The following is a 27193-nucleotide window of genomic DNA, read 5'->3' on the forward strand; positions in this document are numbered from 1 at the left end:
TTATCTCCTGGTATCTTCAGCTACTCCTTGGCATGTAGATGCAACATTCCAATCCTTTGTCTTCACATGGAATTCTCTGTGTGTTTTAATATCATCTATCCCTTGTGTGTACCCATTTCTGTGTCTAAATGTCCACTTTTTAGAAGGATACCAGTCATATTGGATTAGGGCTTATGTAATGATCTCATTTTAACTTGATTACCTATAAAGACCCTATTTCCAAATGAGGTCACATTCTGAGGTAGTAGGGGTTGGCACTTCAACATATCTTTCTTGGGGGACCAAAAATATCATAGTATTTGATATGTCATCTTAAAACTGCAGAAAACTAAAGATAAAAGAAAAATCTCAAAGCAGACAGAGATTGAACACAGGTTACCTTCAAAGTGGTAACAGTAAGAGCAGACTTCAGGAAAAAGTATAAAACTATCATGAAAAATTATATGCCAACAAATTTTAAAACCTAGAAGAAATGGATAAATTCATGAAAACATATAACCTTCCAAAACTGAATCAGGAAGAAATAGAAAATTTGAACAGACTAATTACTAACAATTAAATTGAATCAGTAATCAAAAAACTCTCAAAATTTAAAAAAAAATCCAGGACCAGATGCCTTCACAGATGAATTCTACCAAACATTTAAAGAAGAGTTAATACCTATTCTTCTGAAACTACTCCATAAAATAGCAGAGGAAGGAAAGCTTCCAAATTCATTCTATGAGTCCAGCATTACCCTGATACTGAAGCTAGATAAAGACACTACAAAAAAAAAAAAAAAAGATACTACAGATCAATATCTCTGATGAGCATAGATGCAAAAATCCTCAACAATATATTTGTAAATTAAATTGAACAATACATTAAAAAGAATAACTTACTATGAAATCAAGAAGGATTTATTCAAGGGATGGAAGTGTGGTTCAGTATTTACAAATCAATGTGATACGTCAACCAAGAAAAAGGATAAAATCCATATGGTCATTTTAATAGATGAAAAAGCATTTGACAAAGTACAACATCTATATATAATAAAAACTCTCAACAAAGTAAGCTTAGAGGGAACAAACCTCAATATAATAAAGGCCATATATGAAAAACCCACAGCTAATATTACATTCAATGGTGAAAAAACTGAGAACTTTTCCTCTAAGATCAGAAACAAAATACAGGTGCCCACTCTCACCACTTTTATTCAACATAGTCATGGAAGCCCTAACCACAGCAGTCAGACAAGAAAAAGAAATAAAATTATCCATACTGGTAAGAAAGAAGTAAATCTGTCACTACTTGCAGATGACATTATAACTATATATAGAAAACCCCAAAGATTCCACCAAAAAACTACTAGAAATGATAAACGAATTCAGTAAATTTTCATTTTATAAAATTAATATACAGAAATCTGCTGCATTTCTATACATTAATAACAAAGTATCAGAAATTAAGAAAAGATATTAGCTGTAGCTTCTTGTACCACTTTATATGATGTAGTGAGGAGAACTCAATATGATTATTGGGATATTCTTGCCAAAAATTTTAATTAAAAAATTACAAAAAATATTTAATAAAAAAGAGATTTTAGACAACCCAAATTGGGGGATGTTTAGTTTTGCAGTAGTCAGAAAATATTGGAAAAATAACTAAGGCTCATGAAATATCAAGAGGTAAGGATGCCTTCTATTAACATTTTGATTCAGTATTTTGCCAACAGTTCTAGACAGTGTGATAAGGGAAGAAAAAGAAAAGGCTGGAAAAGAAGATATAAAACTGTCCTTACTTGCAGTTGTTGTGATGATGCATGAAAAAAAAAAATTATCACCTGTTCTTTTGGAACTCTGCTAGTGCTGTAGCCCTCTGGTTACTGGGAGCTGTGATTAGAAGCCCTCTTTCCAACTCAGACCTAGAATGGAAATGTGGAAGCCAGTATTGACAGACGCAATAAGATGCTCAAACCTTGTTGAACTCAATAAGATCTATCCTCACTAATTATAATGGATGGCATGAATAAAGAAGCAATATTTTAGGAGGCATCTATATATGAACATTTTAAGTAATAGATTCTGTTATTTACTAGAAAGTACTTTTGTGTCATTCTGTTTGAGTCTCATAGAAACCTTGTAAGGTGGATATGAAATATACCACTAATCTCTTCAGGTGAAAAATTGTCAGAGTTTGAAGTGTTTTTCCTAAATCACATAGTTAATAAGTTGTGCAATTGGAATGCAACTGTACACCATTGGGTCAAGTGCTTTTTTCTCAAATCTCCACTTTTTGCTTCATAAATCAGTACCACTTTCTCCTAATCCCTCCTGAAATATGAAAGTTAGCTAGATAATGAGCACAAAGGAAGATTTTTTTGCTGATTTTTAAAAAATCTAAATTGCCTTATGCAGGACCCAACACAATGTTATTAATGGAGATATAAAGTCCTAGAAATAAAATATGAAATTATAAAAGTCACCTGGAGAATATTTTATCATCTTATATAATATATAAATATATATAATGTATGAATATATGTTATATATAAATAATATATGTAAATATAAATAAAATACATAAATCTATCTATATAAATCCAAAACTCAATATTCTTCACCCCTTCTAAAAATAAGTTCAATTTCCTAAATCTATTTGAGGACTGGGGAGACCTTTCATCATTCAATATACCAAAATTGAGAATTTTAATTTTATAAGTATTTTAAATGTTATATTAGTAATTTCACATTCCTAATTTTAACAAGTGACTTTATATTAAGACACATAAAAAGAGAAACAATTGCTTATTTCCCATTTTCTTCACAGCTTTCAAGTTCTTAAATTTTGTTTCCTCTATATACTTGCAGCTTTAAAAAATTTTATATTTTGTACGTAAGATGCTTAGCTACTGCTTGAAGATGCTCTTTGATCAAAAGCCCAGCTAGGAGAATCTGGCTCAGGGAAGAAATATTATGATATATGTTATGAGGACATAGTGGTCCAGCTCTGGACCAAGGCTCATCATATTCCCTCAGACTCTGTGCCTCTTAGACACAAATATGAGGGTGTGTCTTGTTTGAGCACTGGGGGCAGGGAGGATCTTCCCTTGGGGAATGAGACTGGAACTAGGCTGTTGAAGGAACTACTGAGCTGCCCCTGAGCAAGGAGCCCAAGGTACTTGGGAGGGACCGGGTGGCTGTTACATCCACTGTACAAGATTCTAATCTTGTTTTCTGACTGGTTCTTGTCTTGGAGTTTGTGTGATCTGACTTTTATTTTCCATGTGTTTGAGTAATTTTCAGTGAGGGTTTTTCAATAGCAATGTCGACATATGCAAAACCACTTTCCATATTTTACTCCAAATGACTTAAATACTCATGAAAATTTACACAGAAAGAATTGAGGTATTATCACAACATGTGTGCATTTAGCAAATCTTTGACCAGTCTTAAACCATACAGATGATCATTGTTATTGTAACTGGAGACGGCACAGCTGGAGCTAGGAAGCTGACATTAAGTTAGGCAGAATTTTTTTTTTTTTTTGTCTTTTATAACTCCTGGATAAAGGGCAAGATATTTTGAGAAATATCCTATTTGCACCTCAGCTGTGAAGATAAATGTTATATTTTCTGGCACCAATGCATACTGTTAAAGGCTTGAACAGTAATGGAGAGATGAATTCAATGGCAAAGGAAATAGTAAATTGGAATCCAGTGAATCTCTGGATTAATGTAAACTCCAGGGACATGCATGAGTTCAATAAATAAGTGAAATAAAAAATGTTTGGCAAAAGAGTGAGGAACTAACTTGACAGAGAGATTCCCATTCTCAATTACTTCAGGAAGGAAGGAAATAAGGAGCCAAAAAGTAGAGGCAAGGTGAATGAATGTGAAAGAAATCTGGGAAAATATCAAGAAGATATTTTCTTTTGTTGGCAATGTCAACTGACAGATAGATACCTGATTATTATTTTATGCTTCTGATGGAAAAGCTCTATAAACAAACACTTTAATTGTATACACAGTTGGACTAGGGTAGTGTTTAAGGCTGAAATAAGTTTAAAATGCAGGCAGCTTATGGAGATTAAATAGGTACTATGTCAGACTCCTGGAAGAACAAATATTTTGGAACAAAATATTTCAGGAGAAAATGTAAAGACCGTCTAGAAGCTCCTGATTTCCTCTTCTTTCCTCACATATGCGGATAAACTGGCTTTCAATGAGGAACATAAAAGAACAGGTTGCTTTCTTTGAAGTGTGAAGGAGATAATTTAGAACAAATTAAAGGGAAGCCCTCAGTATGAGGTCCCATCCTTTGTATGCAAAGAACAACATTCACTGGGACCTTCAGTTCATTTTTTTTTTTTTTTCCCTCAGTAATAGTGTGACATGAAACCATCCCCTGGCAGATACTTATTGCTTGACTGGGGTTAGGTGTTTAATCTCTGACAAAATAATCTTTTCTACATGTAGTCACTGATTTCATGATTTTGCCTTATGGGGTCACTGCCTGTCAGGCAGGATGAGGAGAAATAAGCAATACATTTGTAATATTTTGGAAGACTGATCTTGGCTATGAGGGGAGTATAAGGTGAGAAGTTGCCCTCAAGGATCTTACAAAGAATGATAAAATCATAAATACCCCTGAAATAGGCAGTGCATTAGTTATTGGTTAATTAATACCAATTCCAATACAAGGCCAGGCACTGAGGTTACAGATAAGATAAATTTTTCTCCATGCTGCTTAGAATTTGCTGGAGAATACAACAAAGAACCTGGAAATTCATGATGATGTGGAGAAAAACATAAGGTTGGGCTTGGGAATCAGACACACCTTGGTCTGATTCCAGTTCTGTTGGTCATGAAATTGGCCAAAGAATTGTACCTTTTCTGACCTCATTTATCTCACCTATAAACTTGAGCATATGTGTTTGAAAATGAAAGATACTCCTATAGGTGCTTAAAGAAATGACCAGCACAGAGTGGCTCCTCAAAAAATGGTATCTCTGTGAGGTAAGGTTGCAATATTTGTGACAACACTCCAGTTGTAGGGATTGTGGAGGACTCAGCAGACCTCTTCCTCTAATGCATGTGACAGGTAGGATGTGGAAGAATGAGATAGCAGGATGTTTGGGTCTCTGTAGTGTCCCAGACCTATTCTTTCCACATGGGGCTCTTTAGGAAGGAAGCCTAATTCTCTTAGGTTGAGCAGGCCTTGCCCCTGAGTGAAAAACTCACAGGATGGAACTCAAGATTACTGGGCTCTGAGACAAGTGCAATGAGAAGAGGAATGCCTAGTAAATGACACTGAAAGCAAGTATGTGGGAAACAGACAGGATAGGATGTCTGGCTCTGTAAGCTCTCTCAAAAGGAAATACTCATCTCCCCAAAGTTTGTAAAAGCACCACGAAAGAGAGAAAGGAGAAGTAAAAATTAACCTTATTTTACAAATCTGATTGGTCCTAAGCCTAAACGTCATTAACAGTATTGCTAGTAGAAATAAAAATGATAAAATGTAACTTTGGGGCTCAGCTCATTGGGCATCTGACTCTTGATTTTGGCTCAGCTCATGATCTTGGGGTCATGAGATTGAGCACTCTGTTGCGCTCTGTGCTCAGCGGGGAGTTTGCTTGAGATTCTCTCTCCCTCTCATTCTGTCCCTCCCTCACCTCTCCTGTCTAAAATAAATAAATCTTTTAAAAATAACGATAAAATGTAACCCTGAGTAGCTATCATTTTATGCTTCTTGAAGCACTTCTATTTTTTTGATTGTTTTGGTTTATCACAGATAATTGTTGAAGGGGAAAGGCTACCCAGAGATCCCTAATCCCATTTTACAGATGTAGATACTGAGGCAACCTACTACAGTGGAAAAGGCACCAAACTAACACCGAGAAGATGAGTGTTAGATTTCAGTATGGAAATTAGATAATCTCCTAAGACTGTTCTATATTGAAGATCCTGTGATCTTTGTTAATAGCTGTGATGACCTTCTGCTTAGATGCCCTCAAGTAATACCCGATTTTTGGTTTTCACGCTCTTCTGTAATCTCTTCCTTGTGTGTAAATTGGACCTAGTGACCTGCTTCTGACATGTAGAATATGGAAAACATGGTAGGACACCATTTCTGAGGTTAGGTTATAACTACTGTGATTTTCCTTTGCCTGTTCTCCGTTTGGCTCTTCTCATGTGCTTGCTATAATAAAACAAGCTTCAGAGGTTCACATGGCAAAGAATTGGGGGCAGGTTTTGGCCAACAGACAGTAATAAGCTGAGGTTTTCAGTCCAACAACCCAAAGGAACTCAACTAGGAAGAGATTCTTTCCCAGTTAAGCCTTGAGATGACTGTACCCCTGACTAACACCTTGATTATAGCCTGTGGGAAACTCAGACCCATACCCCTAGCCTCCAGCTAAGGTATTCTTGGATTTCTCCTCCACACAAAACCATGAGGTGGGAAGTATTATTTTATGTCAATACATGTTGGGGTGATTTGTTACACAGCATTAGATAACCAAGGTTGAATATTGAATAGGTCTTAAAGCCAGAACCAGTTGCAGAATTTCTTTTCCCTGATTTTTGTTTAAACGTTTCCTAAAATATTCATAACACATGAGTGAAAAGAATGCTCTGTGTGAGACAAATTCTATGGTCAAAATACATTTGAGAGGAACTTCACTTCTTGAAAATATATAATGCATGTTATATAGTGAAGATTCAATGAGAAACTTATTTAATTTTTCTAAATCTAGCACTTCCCAAACTTGTTTGACCACATAACAATATTAACATGAAGCCTTTTTAAATAAATATTCCATGGAAGTCATAAATCATAGAACACTATGAACACACTTGAAGAAACACTGACCTGGCTGTTTTATTATCTTCTGGGCATTTAAAAAAAATCTTCCCCTACCACCAAGAAAATGGAGCAGAATGGAGAAGTTTGCATGTGGTGTGTATAGTTTGCATTATTAGGAGAGAAATGTACCTGGAAGATACTTTTGGTGGTATCATATGGATATTTTTTATGTATGGGACTATGGGGTAGAGACAGGTGGAGGCATTGGGGTGAGGCATAAGGCCAAGATAAATCTTTCTCTGGCTACCACTTCTACGTATGTGGATGTGTGCATGATCAACTGCTAGATGAGTTTTAGGCTCTTCTAAAGGTTACTCTTTGCACCTACCCACAGGAGCCAAAAAATAAGAATAAGCAAGAAAATATTTCTTGTGAATGGCATGGCTTTACTGTGGCCATTTCTTCAAGGGATGCTGGTCATTAGGTCTAACCCATCTATCCCAACCCCTACTTGTCTTCTTCCTGCCACAGCCAAGCTATTAGACCAGTGTGTTCATGGGCCCCCTCAGGCCTGAACCAGATCCTTGTTCTTCCTCCTTCATGTAGCAACAAGAAAGGCTTTTCTGTATCCTGAATCTTCAGGTAACGAGAGGAAGGGATACACGAGGAATGAAGTTATTCCCCTGCCCAAGTACGTAGTGCAGTCCTTTCATGAGAGACTCTAAACTGTGGAGAAACCAGTTAGGGGAGGTCATGGTATCTCAAGAACAAGGGCCCTGATACCTCTTCTGGGATCGGGGTTCTGAGGGTACTTTCAAGAAGCTTCTTCAAGTTCGGGACATAGTCTGGATCACTGCTGAGCAAAGTCTGTATTACAAGTCACTCTGAGCCTACAGCCAAGCTGTGACTACAGGACGATTAATCTCGAGGGCACTCTGCCTTCCTGTTCAGATTTGCTCCCCTCCCTTCACCTACTACTTCAACCACTGCTGAACCACTTTGTATCCCTTATCCCATCCTGCATCTTTTCAACACTTTAAATTTTTTTTTTTTTTTAATCAAGGACCTGATAAGGAATGTGATGAAAGGGGAGGCCTTTCCTCCAGAAAAACACACCTACATGAATTTAAATGGCTCTTATCAGTCCCCACAGGGATAAAAGTAAGGAGTCTGGTGTAGACACCGAAGTTTTGGAGCTATATCTGGAGTCCACAGTCGGTGGAAGTCCTTTAGTTAATTAAAGTTCTTTGAGTCTCTGAATTACAATCTTTTGCCACAGAACCCTGGTCCCAGCTGAAATTTGGACGACTAGGGTCTACTGAAGATGTGGATCAGAAATAGTTTCATATTTTACCTCCTTTTTTTTTTTTTTGTTAAGATTTCATTTATTTGAGAGAGAGAGAAAGCATGTGCACACAAGTGCACAAACACAAGCAGTGGTGGGATGGAGGGGCAGAGGGAGAAGCAGTCTCCACTGAGCAGGGGGCCTGATGAAGGCTGGATCCCAGGGCCCTGAGATCATGACCTGAGCCAAAGACAGCCACTTAACCGACTGAGCCACCCAGGTGTCCCTACCTGGTTCCTCTTAATAGAGAAATAGTGAATTTAAAAACTCAAGAGAACGAATTTTGAGGGGTGGGGTTTGCAGGCTTTGAGGCATGTAGTTGGAAGAAATTTTCAACGAAGAGCACCACCCCTCCTTTCCCCTCCCCATCACAGACTAAACTCTCTATGTGGGTAAGGCCAGTGGCTCTTAGAGTGTTTAGCTTACTTTACAGAAAGCTAGCTAATAGGTGCCCAAACCCATGGCAACACATCCTGAGTCAGGCTTAAATGGTGAGGTGCTGAGTTTGAATTCAATAGCCGTTCCTATAGAGCAAGGAAGCCTTTGGTTAGCTGAGTTTCCATTATAAGGAAGTTGATTGATACCAATATGCCTAAAGATATCATTAGCAAAATGTTTTAGCTTTTACAAAAATTTTATAAGATGCTTTCCTTATATGGATATCACACATTTTTTTTTTTAAACCATGCATTCCTTGTGTTTAAAAACTACAAGCCAAAGTTCACAGTGTCTTCCTCCAAAATACCTCTCAGCCCAGCTGCAATAATATCCCAGTCTTTGTCCCCATCTTTCTTTGATTTAAAGCTTTGAAGCCTGCTAAGTAAAAAAGTCAATGCTATTGGAGGAGGCTAGCTTTCTGCAGGAGTATTGTTCAGGAACTTCTTAATCTAGGTTAGTTTATCAGATTAACTATAGCCAGGGATAGAAGACAAGCTGAAAAGCTAGGAGGCCAGAAGAAAAAGGACAAGAAAATCCAAACCATATCACTTCTCAGGTTAGGATCTAAAGGGCTTACCAGGAATATCTGAATTTAGTCAAGAGTTCTCTATCAACAGGGGATGTGCCTGGAAAGCTAGTGGAGAGATATAGAGTGACACCTTGGAAGTTTACAGAGGATGGAGGGACTATGCTCAGGGGAGACACCACTAATAACCCAAGCAGAGTTTGGGGAATCAGCTTAGCACTTTTTGTCTTATGGGCATGTCAAGGATTCTCCTAGGGCTGGTGATCAGAAGGGGAAGTTTATTTTTACTATTATCTAAAGATTTCTTCTTGATTTAGGCATTCTTGTTTTAATTTTCTGGGTGAAACTTAAAGCTTGGGCAAGTTTCATGCCTTTGACTGGTTCTCATATCAATTTTTAGTAGTGTCAGAAATAGAAATAAGGAGAAAGACCATTTTGTTATATGTTCTTTTCTATTTAAATTACACTTTAAAAATTCCTAGGTAAGATGAAAAAATAATGCTAATCTAGGACTCTGAGATTTCTGGAAGGACTTCTGGAGAGGGCATATAGTCTAGGTGTTTGTAGATATGAAGTGTCATAAGAAGAAGCCTGAAAAGAGGAGCTGGGTTTAGATTATGATTGTCCCTGAGCCTTGTGTTCAGTCCTGGCCATATCATACTGTTCCTTTTATCCTTTGTGGTAGATTATTTTCAAAGATGGCTACAGTAGTTCTTCCCATGGTCCTTTGCAACATGACTTCGCCACTCCTCTGACTGAGAGATAGAATATATTTTCCCTCCCTTTTAGGCTTGGACTGACCTTGTGTTTTGTTTTGACTGATAAGTAGAATAGGGTGTAGTAATGTATGATTTCAGAGGCTAAAACTTAAGAGACCTTGCAGCTTCCAGTTTCCCTTTTGGGGCCCTAAGATCCCCATGTTCTCAAGAGGTCCAGTCCTTCCTACTGCAGGATGAGAAGTCTCATGCAAGAGGCATGACAGATGGCAGCTGGCACCAACTTGCAGACAAGCCATCAGATATTGTAGCCATATGACTGGTTGCGACCAGCAAAAATAAAACCATCTAGATTGCCAATCCACAGATTTGAGAGAGATACTAAATCCTTGTTGGTGTAAGCCTCTAAGTTCTGGGGTGGCTTGTTCAGAAACAGAGAACTAAAACATCACGCAGCACTTATACAACAATACTACGTGTGAGCATGTGTAGAATGTTTTATTGTTGGAATAGGTTTTTCACATGCAATCTTGTTTGCCCAGATCCACAAGAAAACCTTATTTTCCAACTCTGTAGGGTAGCTCTGGGAGTTTTATCTGTATTGTAGAGGAAGGACCTGAGATGTAGAAAGATTCCAGGCTTCACCCACGATCATGGGGCTGGTCAGTGAGCAGGAGAGACTCAAACAGAAGTTGCCTCCCTCCAGATCTGCTTTTTGTTTTGTACCATGTTGAGAAGGTTCTCTTGAGAACACACGTGGATGGCTGGTAAAAGCCAGGGGAACAGTCCCAGCTCGACAGTTCTTGGAACACACAGCTAAGATCTGTGCCTGTGTTAACAAGGGAAGCAGCTTGCCATGGACATAGGCCACAGAGGACTGCACTGTGGGACCAGAGGCCTCCCTTTGGCTGCCATGCCGTCAGATCTCCTATAGCCTCTAATAAAACCTCAGCCCAGCCTGCAGGGGTTCATTAATTGGCGTGCAGCTCTGACATGTTTTTGTAACTGCTAGTTTAAAAAATAAATAATGTAAAATACACCCTAAGTTACCACAATCCTAAATTAGCACAGGCAAACTGTGCCGCCCTGTGGAAGGAATGGTGGAGGTTCTTGTCTGCGATTTCTCAGGTAATGGCTATGCCAAGCAAAATAATACCTTTTCTGTACCCACCTCACTGCCTTTCAGTATAGGCCCAATCATTTCCCCCCTAGATCCTTATGGCCACTTCCCAATTTATATTCCTGCTTTAACACAAACCTCTTTCCCCTTCTAACCATATTGCTCATTGGTGCCAGTTCTGTGGCCTACAGCCATCAGGAACTTCCAGGTTTGTGAATGTAAGGGTCTTTGTAATTACTTAAAGCAGTCCTGAAAAATAGCAAAACATAGCATTTGTTGACTAGATATGAGAGCCACCACACCATGGCATTGCCTAATTATCCAATTCTAACTATTGCTACATCTCTCAGTTTATGTTCAAGGTAAGTTGAGCAGCACCCTCTTCTATGGAAGGATTGTGATTTCTCTCAACTTTATTCCTTTGTGCATAATTCTGTCTCTGAAACCTTCCCCTTTTTTCTCTACTTCTTCACGAGTCTAATATCTCCCCAGGGTCTAATATAAAGCTTAGGTGTCAACATCACTGGGAAGTGTGTCTATATATATATATATATATATATATATATATATATATATATTTGACAGAGAGATACAGCAAGAGAGAGAACACAAGCAGGGGGAGTGGGAAAGGCAGAAGCATGCTTCCCGCTGAGCAGGGAGCCCAATGTGGGGCTCTATCCCAGTACCCTGGGATCATGACCTGAGCTGAAGGCAGATGCTTAATGACTGAACCACCCAGGTCCGCCATCACTGGGAAATGTTGCCTGTGCTCTTCACTTCTCTGAGATAGGGTCTTCATATAATAGATTGAGTGTATAGTCAGGATGAGTCACAAGTAGTTAGATACTTAAACGCTATAGAAGCAAAGATTCTGTATGAGAAAGGCCAGCATGGGTATATCATCAGAAGTTCATTAAACCCAAATGTAAATGTACTGATTTAAGCTTTTTAGTCACAAAACATAGCATTGAGCCCAGAAATGAGAGGTGAGTTAGAGTATGGTGATGAGGGGAAGAGGTGAGGTGTGAGGTTGAAATACATTTAAGGTCAGACAGGTAATGGTAGATGTAGGACAATGACAGGACAAATTTCTTGCCTGCTAAACCAATGTATTTTTATATCAGCCTAGGCCAATTATTTGTGAAGGTGGATAAAAGATTCTTAGTCTTTTCAAGGAAAGAAATATATATTTTCTATACAAAAATACTAAAAGAATCTGTCTCCATAGCATTATTGGATCAACCAATCGAAGTTCATTAACCATTCCATTCCATTAGACAACCAGAAATTCAGTCAAGCAATTGATACTTGCCACTGAATCAATGAGTTGTTTGGCTACATAGCCTAAATAGCACAGTCATGTGGGTGTTGTGTAGACAGACACAGCCTGGCTTTCTCTGAGGTGGTAATCCAGCAAACAAACAAACCCAAGGGAACTATGTACACACAGGCTGGTTCCCTCACATTGCCCACCAACTGAAGCAGATTAAATTAATAACTTTGCTCTGTTTATGGACATGCTGGTTATAAGCAATGTAGGCGTCTCGGCTGACAATCAGCCAGGCAGAGAAACCAATTAACTAGTGGATCTAAATCACAAGAAAGAGGAGCCATTTCCTAAATGACCTGGATATATTCTTGGTATAAATTACCAAATTAATTAATGAATAAATCCTAAGTCTTTGCTGGTTTGCAACTTCATTCATTCATCAAATTTTATTAAACAGCACTTTCTGTGTTAGACATTGAGAAACGATGAAAATTAAAAGGGGTTCTTATATCAGAAAAGAGATACAGAGTAGCTCCAAGTAGATATTTTCAAGTTGATTCTTCTGAGAATTACTTAGATCCCAAATCCTGGAAGGTGAAAGAGAAAGAAAGAGGGAAGAGAACCACTTGCAGTCATGCCTGATTACCCTACCTGGGGATTTTACATGCAGATTTGCCCAGGGTGAAGAAGGGTTGGAAACAGATGACTCACATGTATGTCACAAATATCTTCAGAGAGCTGTGTCATTTTCTAATGCAGTAGCCAAATTAGATAATAATTCCTTACCTTTGCTCCAGTGCTTTTTTTTTTTTTTTGCATATTTCACATATATTATGGCATCTGAACTTGGTCTTCAATTTTATCCTAAGAAAGCAGAAAGAGAAGCATCATTTCAATTTGAAGATGAAGAAATTGAGGCCTAGAAAATTTAATTGATTTTCAAAAGCCATGTAACTTAGTATCATGCTCAGCATTGCTTTTGAGGACCTGGGAATCCTTACTTTGAATACCCACCATTTGCATTCACATGGATGAAACTGGAGGGGATTATGCCAAATGAAGTAAGTCAAGCAGAGAAAGACAATTATCATATGGTTTCACTCATATGTGGAACATAAGCGATAACACAGAGGACCATAGGGGAAGGGAAGGAAATCTGAAGGGGGACAGATCAGAGAGGGAGATGAACCATGAGAGACTATGGACCCTAGGAAACAAATTGAGGTTTCAGGGGGGAGGGCATGGGGGGATGGGGTGACCCAGTGATAGGTATTAAGGAGGGCATGTGTTGTGATGAGCACTGGGTGTTATACGTAACTAATGAATCATTGAACACTACATTAAAAACTAATGACGTACTCTGCAGTGGCTAACTGAACATAATCAAAAAAATACTTAAAAAAGGGAAAAAAACCACTTTTATGAAATGGAGACCATTTCTTGATTATTCATAGACATTATCTGGGTTTATTTAGGGTAGTGATGGTGGACTAGACCTCCACTCCTTTGTTGATGCCTAATAAGAGGTCATGTCAGTATCTTTGCTCAAGTGGTCCTCTGTGATGCTCTCCTCCCACCTCCCTGCTGCATCTTTTACTCATCCACTAAAGTCTATGGTAGCCTCCAGGTGAGCCATGAGGCCTTGTCTAGCTTCTCAAATCTACATTGCTTAGCACCTTCCCTGACTTCCTTTAGCATTGCAAAGGGATAGGATATGACTTAAGGCTAAAAAGTCATTCAGAATCTAAGGGATTCAATTAAATTCAATTAAATTGACAATTCAATTCAATTGACTTGGCATATTCAGGAAAAATTTCATGGAGAAGGTGGAAAGCAGAACCTGAATGTGGCCTGTTAGGAAATCAGGAAAAGATGTTAAGGACCATCCATCCACCTACCCAGTAGCACTTGTAAACAAGAACCCTCAGCAGATTCCTGTAGAGCCCAGTGATGGTTTTTTTCCCTTCTGTGACCCTGAATGACACCCTTGTTCTCATTAGCACCAATTGAACCAGTCAGTCTAGTTATGTGGGACATAGAAGACCCTGTCCCTGCCCTCACAGTATTTACCATATAATTAGCCAGAAAATGTGAGAGTACGAGAAGGAAGGAAATACTCCTAAGGACAAAATGATTTGAGGGGTTTAAGGGGAACAGCCATCTATAGGGATTAACATCATAGGTAATTACCCAGTCGCCTCTTCTATTTGTCACAGCAGATGCAGGCCTGGCCTCAAGTTGTAAATTGCCTGAAAGATGCTTCCTGTTGTCCTTCTCTGTGGTTGTGCCCTTGTTCCTCTTTAAGTTTAAGAACAGCTGTTCACTACTCCATCTATGTACTTGGAAAACAGCTGTAATTAATGTAGTTAGCTTTAATTGAGAAAAATGTTAGTCCAGCCTCAGATGTTGCCTGGTTTAGGAGAAAGAAGATGGATGGTCGGTATATCTGGAGACCTGATTTGCAAATATCAAGTTGTGTGCTTTTAAGCAAGGTCCTTGAACTTGGAACTTATCTGTGCACGATGGGCATAGTAATACTGCCTACTTATCTCCTGCGGCTACTATAAGGGCAAAATGTGGTCATAGATAAGAAACCATATAGGAACACGTAAAACACTATACATGCTTAAGGAAAATTTAACCTCATTTGGACAAAGCATGAAACAATGAGAAGCATTTATTTTCTTTCTTGACCATGTACTTAAGAAGGAAGAGTAGTTTAGAGGGTGGGTGGATAGGAGTAAAATAACAAGGTTTTTATCTTCCATTATTAACTACATATTTGAGACACAGTAAAGTGAATTTGTTTCCAACCATACATTGATTATTTTCACATTTTCTGTTTGTAAAGTGAGTGGTTATTAAGAGGTTTTGACCCTTCTTGAGGAGGAAGTAATATTGCATTTATAAACTGAAGTAAAGATTATCCAAAAGCAACAGTGATAAGTACTTATTAAGCACAGACTAGGTGACCAGATTTATAATACAAACTGAAATGTATAAAAAAATAAAAAGTTTTTAAAAACGATAAAGAACAAGAATGAGCTAGAAATTAATCTCTAAACTTGTAATCAGTTTTGCAAAACAGTAGAAACAGCAACAATAATCTTACAGACTCTGGGCAATGCCTATAATTCTTTTTGTTCCTTGTACTAAATTATATATACTAAAATTTTGTAACTTGAGTTTGATAGCCAAATTCTCCATGCATATGCAACTAGAAAAGAAAAAAGACAATGATTTACTCTCCATAGTGGCAAATTATTGTTTTTAGAGGGTACATTGGATATACCCAAACAATGATCATTTGGAGAAAAATATGGTAAAATTAAGTTTGCTGAGCATAGGAAGAATATTATTAGAATGGTAGTTCTCCAGAAAAATAATCTAGGATGTATAATAAAGAGAGAATAGACTCCACTTTACTAGCATTAGCCTCCCACCCATAAATGGCAATTCCCCAATTTCTAATATTACAGAATTAAAAGCTTGCAAGGATTTTTAGTTTCTCTTGCACCCTCCTATCCAAGGACTAATTCTCATACACATGTCTTTGGATCATCACTAATATTCTTCTCTTTCAGTTTTGACTTCCATGACTTCAGATACTATATAAATTCTTTGAGCTTCAAGTTCTCTATGAATAACATCAAGATACTGGTTAGTCCTACCAGAAGGAAAGCTCATTAAGGGCATGAACTCTTTCAACTTTGTCCACTCCTGTTTTTCCAGAGCTTAGAAGAGACCCTACCTCACAGTCGGAGATAGATGTTCAATAAATATTTTTGGACTCTTGTGGGCAAGTGTGTATATGTGTGAATCTGAGGTCTGACCAGAATGGAGGAAGAAAATGGCAGGGACAGAAAAAAAAAAAAAAAAAGATTGTTAGACAAGGAAATCATGAGGTGAACACACTTGCTGTATGGGAGGTAAGGGAATAGTTATCCACCATCCACTTACCTGCCCCCCCCCCACACAGTAAAGTAGTAAAGTTAGGTTGAAATGACTATTTAATGTAGCCAAAGAGATGTCTGTGAGGCATACTATGGGCTAAAGAATGAGAGTATGTTTCAACACATCGTGGAGAGTTCTTTTGAATTCCTTGAGACAGGAAAGAATGGAGATGAGAGAGAAGTTTTTACCTAAAGATCAACAAATGGATTAAGGGACTTCTTACTATACTATTATTCTAAAGGCATCATAATATAATGGCCAAAATTTCAGGCTCTAAAGTCAGAAAGGTCAGGATCTGAAAAGCTACAAGGAAAGTCAAGTTACTTAACTTCTCTAAGCCTTAGTCTCCTCATTTTTTAATGTGGAATGAAAAATAACCCACATAGAGTGGTTGTAGAAATAAAGTAATACATGCACAGTATTCAGCATAGATTCCAGTGCTTAGTGTTTAATAAAAGATAGTTATTATTATTATTTTTTAAGGGAGCTCTGTGCTGGGTGGGGCTTGAACTCATGACTTTAAGATCAAGACCTGAGCTGAAATCAAGAGTCTGAAGCTTAACCCACTGAGCCACTCAGGTGTCCCATTCTTATTCTTTTTATATGATACAATGGTATTTAAGGGCACCTGCTTTGGTAGATGGATCAGAGAGGTATTTGAGCTAAGAACAGTTAGGAATATTTTTTTTAAGAATTCAAAAATGGAGTTTAGAACATTTATCTGGGGTCTTGTATATTGAAAATGGAAGATAAATTATGAAACTCTAGAGATAGTATGGAGCTAGGAAGAATTGGCAAGATTCAAATTGAATTTTAAGCCTGATAGTGCTGCCCATTGACTGAAATGGAAAATTTGAGAATGCTTTTTAGACTATGAGCTATCCTTGTGTTGCCTGGTAAATTATGATCTTCTAGAAGAATCTGATTATGGAACGTATCATTCATTTACAAGTAGGGTATTAACTGAAAAAAACTGTCAGAGTCTTGTTTCATGTACTCATGTTCTCTGAAGAACTTCTCAGTTCTTTTTCTTTCTCTCTTGTCAAAGTCTAGTGGCTATAGAGAATGGGATGATTTCTTGAACCACCTATCTGTACCAACTCTTTGATTAGCTCTTTGAGGTAGAGTTCTTTCTTTTGGCCAGATTTAAACTTAGACAATCGGAATAAAGACTGGAAAAATTCTTACATAATTCCAGCTTAAAATCTGATTTATTCCTGAAATCATTTAAAAAAAAATGAAAGAATTTTATATGCATTACCTGAGAAATTTTAGATTTTTCAATGAAATTTTTTATTTTAATAACACTACAATTAATATAAGACCTTTTAGATATTTTTTAAAAAGTTCTATTCCTATGTATCAGTATGAGGAGTTTTACAGTAATACAAATACAGAAATATAGAAATATACTGGTATCATTTTTTTCTTTTGAAAAATGCAAAGTTAAGGTAAAAGACAATTTATGTATAATTTTGATAAATTATCCCCATCTGATCTGTATCCTGGTTGTGTAATTTGCAAAGTAAATTTATATTTCACATCATTCCTGTGAATGATTTTTTTTTATTGGTTAGAGTATAGTAAGCTTCAGTAACAAATAGCCCCCCTAAGTTTCAGGGGATTAAATAATAATTGTTTAAAGGTTCTATTTAGGTTTTCAGGGTAGTTCTTTTCTACACTGTCATTCAGGGACTCAGTTTAATAATGTCAACTCTGTCATCTTCAGCCCATAGCTTCTAAGATTGGTCTGTTGGGATGTAAGTGTATAGAAGAGAATATGTAAAGCAGTTTTCAATGACTAGATTTTAGGTAGGAAGTAGCAAAGCTTATTTCCATTTCCATTTCACAGGCTTAGAACTCAGTCAAATGACCACTAGTAAGTGCAAGGTAAGTTCAGAAATGTAATTTGCCTGCTTCTTCAGAAGGAGAGGAAAAGGATAGTGGTGAGCTGCTAATAGGCACAGGCACCATTTTTTCTCTATTTATCAGAAACATTCACTAATGCTAAGATCATTATAAGGTCACTCATCTAACCCATTTATCATGGAGCTAAGTTTAGGATTTTGGTACACAGTCTTATTATGTAGTACTTTTTCCATGAGAATATGCACTAAGCAGGACAAGACCTCCTATGTCTCTTTCAACATATTCCTCGAGGGAACAGTAAGTTAGATGATATGGGCAATAGGGTTTCTAGAGGGTTTTTTTCTCATCTCATAAAATGGAACCCCCTTTTCCATTCTCCCTTCTTCCTCATTATTCAGGTTTTTATGACTTCAGTTACACTTTGAAGAAGAGTTGGTGAATGGACATGGTCTCCCAGGAGAACTATTGATTCTGAGAGGCTGTTGATTTGATATAGCTTGTGAGACATATAATAGCTACCCAGGTGTTTTTGTTGGTTTAAGATAAATCATCACAAATCTGAGGTGACTTAAAGTTTTCATTAAACATGAAACAAAGACAAATTCAACAACTTTTTATATTATCCAGGGTTGATCTCACACTGTCCTATTGTTTAGAGCTCACAATCTTATGTTTGAGAATGAATATGTCATTTAATAATATTTACCATATATTGAACGAAAACTACCCTGTGCACATGGAGAGGTCAATACTTTATAAGCCTTCAAGGGATAATGGCCTCCTGGTACAGATAAGACCAAGTTATGACAGAGTTGGGATTGTGCAAAAACCTATGCCTGATTCCTGTCTTGACTGTTGTGATGCACTATGTAAAGTTGTATAAGTGATACATTTTCTTGGACTACAAATTTCTCATTTATAAAAAATGAAGTGTTGGTTCATGCAAATACCAAATTTCAAACATTTTCTTTTTTTTTTTATTTTTTATTTATTTTCAGCGTAACAGTATTCATTGTTTTTTCACCACACCCAGTGCTCCATGCAATCTGTGCCCTCCCTAATACCCACCACCTGGTTCCCCACCCTCCCACCCCGCCCCTTCAAAACCCTCAGGTTGTTTTTCAGAGTCCATAGTCTCTCATGGTTCACCTCCCCTTCCAATTTCCCTCAACTCCCTTCTCCTCTTCATCTACCCTTGTCCTCTATATTATTTGTTATGCTCCACCAATAAGTGAAACCATATGATACTTGACTTTCTCTGTTTGACTTATTTCACTCAGCATAATCTCTTCCAGTCCTGTCCATGTTGCTACAAAAGTTGGGTATTCGTCCTTTCTGATGGAGGCATAATACTCCATAGTGTATATGGACCACATCTTCCTTATCCATTCATCCGTTGAAGGGCATCTTGGTTCTTTCCACAGTTTGGCGACCATGGCCATTGCTGCTATAAACATTGGGGTACAGATGGCCCTTCTTTTCACTACATCTGTATCTTTGGGGTAAATACCCAGCAGTGCAATTGCAGGGTCATAGGGAAGATCTATTTTTAATTTCCTGAGGAATCTCCACACTGTTCTCCAAAGTGGCTGCACCAGTTTGCATTCCCACCAACAGTGTAAGAGGGTTCCCCTTTCTCCACATCCTCTCCAACACACGTTGTTTCCTGTCTTGCTAATTTTGGCCATTCTAACTGGTGTAAGGTGGTATCTCAATGTGGTTTTGATTTGAATCTCCCTGATGGCTAGTGATGATGAACATTTTTTCATGTGTCTGGTAGCCATTTGTATGTCTTCATTGGAGAAGTGTCTGTTCATATCTTCTGCCCATTTTTTAATATGATTATCTGTTTTGTGTGTGTTGAGTTTGAGGAGTTCTTTATAGATCCTGGATATCAACCTTTTATCTGTACTGTCATTTGCAAATATCTTCTCCCATTCCGTGGGTTGCCTCTTTGTTTTGATGACTGTTTCTTTTGCTGTGCAGAAGCTTTTTATCTTGATGAAGTCCCAGAAGTTCATCTTTGCCTTTATTTCCTTTGCCTTTGGAGACATATCTTGAAAGAAGTTGCTATGGCTGATATCAAAGAGGTTACTCCCTATGTTCTCCTCGAGGATTCTGATGGATTCCTGTCTCACGTTGAGGTCTTTTATCCATTTCGAGTTTATCTTTGTGTACGGTGTAAGAGAATGGTCAAGTTTCATTCTTCTACATATAGCTGTCCAGTTTTCCCAGCACCATTTATTGAAGAGACTGTCTTTTTTCCACTGGATATTTTTTCCTGTTTTGTCAAAGATTATTTGACCATAGAGTTGAGGGTCCATATCTGGGCTCTCTACTCTGTTCCACTGGTCCATGTGTCTGTTTTTATGCCAGTACCATGCTGTCTTGGTGATCACAGCTTTGTAGTAAAGCTTGAAATCAGGTAACGTGATGCCACCAGTTTTATTTTTGTTTTTCAACATTTCCTTAGCAATTCGGGGTCTCTTCTGATTCCATACAAATTTTAGTATTATTTGCTCCAGCTCTTTGAAAAATACTGGTGGAATTTTGATTGGAATGGCATTAAAAGTATAGATTGCTCTGGGCAGTATAGACATTTTAACGATGTTTATTCTTCCCATCCAAGAGCATGGAATGGTCTTCCATCTTTTTGTGTCTTCTTCAATTTCTTTTAGGAGTGTTCTGTAGTTCCTCGAGTACAGATCTTTAACCTCTTTGGTTAGGTTTATTCCGAGGTATCTTATGGTTTTTGGTGCTATAGTAAATGGAATCGATTCTCTAATTTGCCTTTCTGTATTTTCATTGTTAGTGTATAAGAAAGCCACTGATTTCTGGACATTGACTTTGTATCCTGCTACATTACTGAATTGCTGTATGAGTTCTAGTAGTTTGGAGGTGGAGTCTTTCGGGTTTTCCATATAAAGAATCATGTCATCTGCGAAGAGAGAGAGTTTGACTTCTTCCTTGCCAATTTGGATACCTTTTATTTCTCTTTGTTGTCTGATTGCTGTTGCTAGGACTTCTAATACTATGTTGAACAAGAGTGGTGAGAGTGGGCATCCTTGTCATGTTCCTGATCTCAACGGGAAGGCTGTGAGTTTTTTCCCATTGAGGATGATATTTGCTGTGGGTCTTTCATAGATAGATTTGATGAAGTTCAGGAATGTTCCCTCTATCCCTATACTTTGAAGCGTTTTAATCAGGAACGGATGCTGGATTTTGTCAAAAGCTTTTTCTGCATCAATGGAGAGGATCATGTGGTTCTTCTCTCTTCTCTTATTGATTTGTTCTATCACATTGATTGATTTGCGAATGTTGAACCATCCTTGTAACCCAGGGATGAATCCTACCTGGTCATGGTGGATAATCTTTTTAATGTGCTGTTGGATCCTGTTTGCTAGGATCTTGTTGAGAATCTTAGCATCCATATTCATCAGTGATATCGGTCTGAAATTCTCCTTTTTGGTAGGGTCTTTGCCTGGTTTGGGGATCAGGGTGATGGTGGCTTCATAAAAAGAGTCTGGAAGTTTTCCTTCTGCTTCAATTTTTTGAAACAGCTTCAAGAGAATAGGTATTATTTCTTCTTTGAAAGTTTGATAGAATTCCCCAGGGAATCCGTCAGGTCCTGGGCTCTTGTTTTTTGGGAGGTTTTTGATCACTGCTTCAATCTCGTTACTAGATATTGGTCTATTCAGGTTGTCAATTTCTTCCTGGTTCAATTTTGGGAGTTTATAGTTTTCCAGGAATGCATCCATTTCATCTAGGTTGCTTAGCTTATTGGCATATAACTGTTGATAATAGCTTCTGATGATTGTTTCTACTTCCTTGGTGTTAGTTGTGATCTCTCCCTTTTCATTCATAATTTTATTAATTTGGGCTTTCTCTCTTTTCTTTTGGATTAGTGTGGCCAATGGTTTATCGATCTTATTGATTCTTTCAAAAAACCAGCTTCTAGTTTCGTTGATACGTTCTACTGTATCTCTGGTTTCTACCTCGTTGATCTCTGCTCTAATCTTGATTATTTCCCTTCTTACGTGTGGAGTTGGTTTGATTTGTTGTTGATTCTCCAGTTCTTTAAGGTGTAGAGACAGCTGGTGTATTCTGGATTTTTCAATTTTTTTGAGGGAGGCTTGGATGGCTATGAATTTCCCCCTTAGGACCGCCTTTGCTGTATCCCATAGGTTTTGGAGTGAAGTGTCTTCGTTCTCACTGGTTTCCATAAATTGTTTAAGTTCTTCTTTGATCTCCTGGTTGATCCAAGCATTCTTAAGCAAGGTGGTCTTTAGCTTCCAGGTATTTGAGTTCCTTCTGAACTTTTCCTTGTGATTGAGCTCCAGTTTCAAAGCATTGTGATCTGAGAATATGCAGGGAATCATCTCAGTCTTTTGGTATCGGTTGAGCCCTGATTTGTGACCCAGTATGTGGTCTATTCTGGAGAAGGTTCCATGTGCACTTGAGAAGAATGAGTATTCTGTTGTTTTAGGGTGGAATGTTCTGTATATATCTATGAGGTCCATCTGGTCCAATGTGTCATTCAATGCTCTTATTTCTTTATTGATTTTCTGCTTCGATGATCTGTCTATTTCTGAGAGAGGCGTGTTAAGATCTCCTACTATTAATGTATTCATATCAATATGACTCTTTATCTTGATTAATAGTTTTCTTATGTAATTGGCTGCTCCCATATTGGGGGCATAGATATTTACAATTGTTAGATCATCTTGGTGGATAGTCCCTTTAAGAATGATGTAGTGTCCTTCTGTATCCCTGACTACCGTCTTTAGTTTAAAATCTAATTTATCTGATATGAGAATCGCTACCCCGGCCTTCTTTTGAGGCCCATTGGCGTGAAAGATGCTTCTCCATCCCTTCACTTTCAGTCTGGGTGTATCTTTAGGTTCAAAATGGGTCTCTTGTAGACAACATATGGATGGGTCCTGTCGTTTTATCCAATCTGCAACCCTGTGTCGTTTTATGGGTGCATTTAGGCCATTCACATTGAGAGTGATTATTGAGAGATACGTTTTTATTGACATTGTGTTATCTTTGAAGTCTTTCTTTCTGTCGATTGTCTCTATATTTCTGTTCAATGCTATTCTTAGGATTTTTCCTCTTTTATAGAACCCCCCTTAATATTTCCTGCAGTGTCGGCTTGGTGGTTGCATAGTCTTTCAAGCCTTGCCGGTCTTGGAAACTCTTTATCTCTCCATCCATTTTGAATGTCAGTCTTGCTGGATAAAGTATTCTTGGCTGCATGTTCTTCTCATTTAGTGCCCTGAATATATCTTGCCAGCCCTTTCTGGCTTGCCAGGTCTCTGTGGACAGGTCTGACGTTATTCTGATGGGCTTTCCTCTGTATGTAAGGAGGTTCTTTGTCCTAGCGGCTTTCAAGAGATTGTATCTACAATTATGATTCCTCAATTTTACTATGAGGTGCCTGGATGTTTTTTTTGAATTTATAATCTTGGGGGGGGACCTTTCTACTTCTAGTACATGAACACTTGTTCCATTCGCAAGATTGGGAAAATTTTCATGAAAAATTTGTTCCACTATATCTTCTAGACTTCTTTCTTTCTCCTCCCCTTCAGGGATTCCAATTATTCTGACGTTGGAACGTTTCATGGCATCATTTATTTCCCTGATTCTGTGTTCGTGGCTTCTAAGCTGTTTGTTCCAGGCTTCCTCCTGATCCTTTCTCTCTATTTGTTTGTCCTCCAGATCACTAATTCTATCTTCTGTCTCAGTTACCCTAGCTTTTAGAGAATTTAGATTAGATTGGAACTCATTGAGAGCGTTGTGAACCTCATCCCTGGTGGCCTTCAGCTCTGCCCTAACATTATGAACCTCCTCTCTGGTTGCTTTCAATTCTGCCCTAATCAATTCTGTTTGGTCATCCATGGCTTTCTCCAACCTAGCTATTGCCTGGATAATTGTTAGCCTGAATTCTCTTTCTGACATATTGTCTATGTTGATAGCCGTTAGCTCTGTTGCAGAAGGCCCATCCTCTGTATTTTTCTTCTGTTGGGGATTCCTCCTCCTAGTCATTTTGGTGAGAGATGACTGGACAGATGTAGCTGGATGTATTGACCGTGGTGCAGTCAAGGTGCACCCTGGAACGCTTCTGAGCACTCAGGATTCCCCACCCAAATGAGAGAAAAAAGAAAAGAAAAAGAAAAAAGAGGGAGAGAGAGAGACAGGAAGAAAAGGGAAGATAAAAGTGAAGGTTCAGCCCAAATGGGCCCCAGGGTAAGGTTTATGACGTATACAAACAAAAACAGACAAACAAAAAGACTGATAAAAGTATATGACGAGAGAAAAAATATATATATATAAGCAAAAAAAAGGAGGAGCCTCGTCAAGAAGAACCCCAAGTATAAGATTTATATACTATCCAGACAAACATAAATACACAGAGACACTGGCAGAAGAAAAAGATGGGAGCATGGTTATAGATTCTCGGTGTGGGCGAGGAAGGTTATTTTGATTCTTCCTGGATGTATCTTGATATCTTTGTTAAAGGACTCAACTTTCCTAAGAAAAAGGGGGATTAAAAATTGGTTCACCTATAGGGGTAGCATTGCTTGGAGAAAGGGGGTTACCTTGAAGTTTAACTCTATATGAATATTAGAAAATAAAAATAAAAAAGGAATAAACTGGACTAAACTAAATTAAAAATTTTTTTAAAAATTAAGAAAATAGAAAAGCAAAAGAAAAACACATGTGTATGTATCAAAAAAATTCAGGTTAGAAGTTTATCATGGAATTTGATGTACTGGACATCTCACTGTGATGGTAAATAGGTTAAAAAATTATCTATATAAAAAAAAGAAAAAAAAATGAACCAGAATAGTGGGAAAGAATTAAAAATAAAAGTTGTATCTATGAAGTAGTGGTGGTTGTTCTCTTGTAGTCTTTTTTTTTTTTTTTTTTTTTTCCTGATTTGTTTTCTGGGGGAGGGGGCTGCCACGTGGGTTTTCAGTCAATGATGTTCCCTGAGTTAAGTCCTCCCGACCCCCTCAAGGGGGTGGGCTCTGAGAAAAACGTTTTTTTCAGGTTTTTGTTCTCTGGAGGTTTTTATGTTTGTTCACTTCTTTTCTCTCGCCTTGACAGCTTTTGATGGTTTTTGGAGGTTTAGAGGAAAGAAAACTGCACCCCAACCTCCCTCTCAGAGAGAAGCCTCAGTCTGCTTCCCTGCAGGTGCTGCAGCCGCTGGGCCGCTGGCAGAGCAGGTTCTGAGTCACGGTCCCTGGGGACGCAGGATCTCCTGCTTGTACGCAAAACCAAGGCAGCTGTGGCTGTCTGGGCAGCTCCAGACCGCCAGAGAGGTTCCAAGCAGCAATCGCACACTGAGATTTTCCCGCTGGCTGGGGCTGAGAGCTCAGGGCTTGCGCGCACCTCTCCCAGGGGATGGTTTGGGGCGCGGCGCCTCCAGCTCTATCGGCTCTATCTCCGCGTGGGTCTATCACCGCGTGGGTCCCAGAACACCAGGCTGGGCGTTCGTGCACCTCTCTCAGGGGAGGTTGAGGCACGCGCGCATCTCCAGTAAGGTGCGCGTTCTGCCGTCTGGCGTGGCTCCCAGCCCCTCACGGGAGCCGGACTCCACCCGTTCTCGGGCGCACTGGCGGCTCCGGGACAAAGACCAGGTTTCTCCGCCGCACTCTCTGGCTCAGCGCCAGGGGATGCTGCCCTGGGTCTGGGGACTTAAGCCCCTATCCCTATCCGCCCCGATTCCCACAATTTCCCCGCGCGAGTCTTTGCTCTTTTGAGTGCTTTCAACAAGACTCCAAGTTAATGCTGGTCCCCAGATGCCGGGCACTCTCGTATTGGGGTATTATTTTCCAGTCGGTCGCCTCTGGTGGCTCCCTCCCCCTTTTGTTTATCTTCCGATATCAGTCCGACGTTCCCACTCCACTTTACCTGCCCACTGGCGTCTTCTGGCCCCCGTAGAGATCCAGACGTGTATAATTCTGATCTCAGGCTGATTTCATGGGTGATCGGAGTTCTTTGGTAGGTAATCGGCTCACTTTAGGGTGCAGGTTGAAAAGGCGCCTCCTCCTACTTCCTCGCCATCTTGTCTCCCCCTCAAACATTTTCTAAGTCAAGAGTTAAACACAATATCTGCAGCATAATTGGACTTTGATGAAAATAGGTCAATGTAGTCAAGATAGCCTAAGATCATCTTTCAGAAGGGGTCAAGGTTTGAGCAGGGTCTAATAGACTAGAAAAATAAATATTTATAAGGAACAGAACATTTATTTTAGAGGAAAAGCTCACTAGAAAATTAATTTATCATATTAATAAATATTTACTAAATGTGTACTAGATACATGTTTCTGTGCTAGGTGCTAGGGATATGAGAATTAGCAAGACAAACTTTGCTCCTGCCTTGATGGAGATTAAGTCTAACAAACGAAGGGAGAAGATCATGAGCATCATGTGTATTCAACAGTGAGGCATTTTACCTCTTCAAACAGTGTTTATATGGAGGAAATAAGAGATGTTGTTGGATATCTGGAAGGTGCCTAACGATTAAAGTCTTGAATCCCAAGTGGAGGAAAGTTTTGGTCTTTTAGTATAGCCTGCTATAAAAGATTTCTGAATTGGCATGAGATAAGAAAACAAGGATATTGAAGGAAAGGCATTATGGAGGATGAATTGAAACATCTTTTCCTTGAATTTTTATTTAGCATAATGACGTGTTCTGGAGTTTACACGTGTGGCGTTATTTAGAGATAAATGCAGAGACTCCAAGGGCCACAAACCTCCCCTGTGTTCTCTCTTTACCCATCATCACTTAACCACCAAGCTATGACTGATAATTTACAACTTGGTCAGTAGTAGGCCTGCTGTTTGCAATCTACAGATATGGCCCAGTAAGCAATTGCAATTGGCTAACACAAGCAGATTGATCTGTTTCACTGAGTGGGACTGCACGTGTTTCATGGCAAAGATTAGAGAGTGATTCAGCATTCATGAGAAAACATAGCAACAAAAGGTTAGTGGAACAGTCCTAGGAGTGGAGCCATATTGGGAGCAATTGTGGAAGGAAATGGTCTGGATTTATTATCTACATTAAAGATATTGTGGGTCCCATGGATACCAGGAGTGTCATGGAGACCCAGCTAATAGGTTTTTTATTGGATTATTGTCAGGCTGCTGCACCTGCT

This window comes from Martes martes (genome assembly GCF_963455335.1).
Source record: "Martes martes genome assembly, chromosome: 13".
NCBI lineage: Eukaryota > Metazoa > Chordata > Mammalia > Carnivora > Mustelidae > Martes > Martes martes.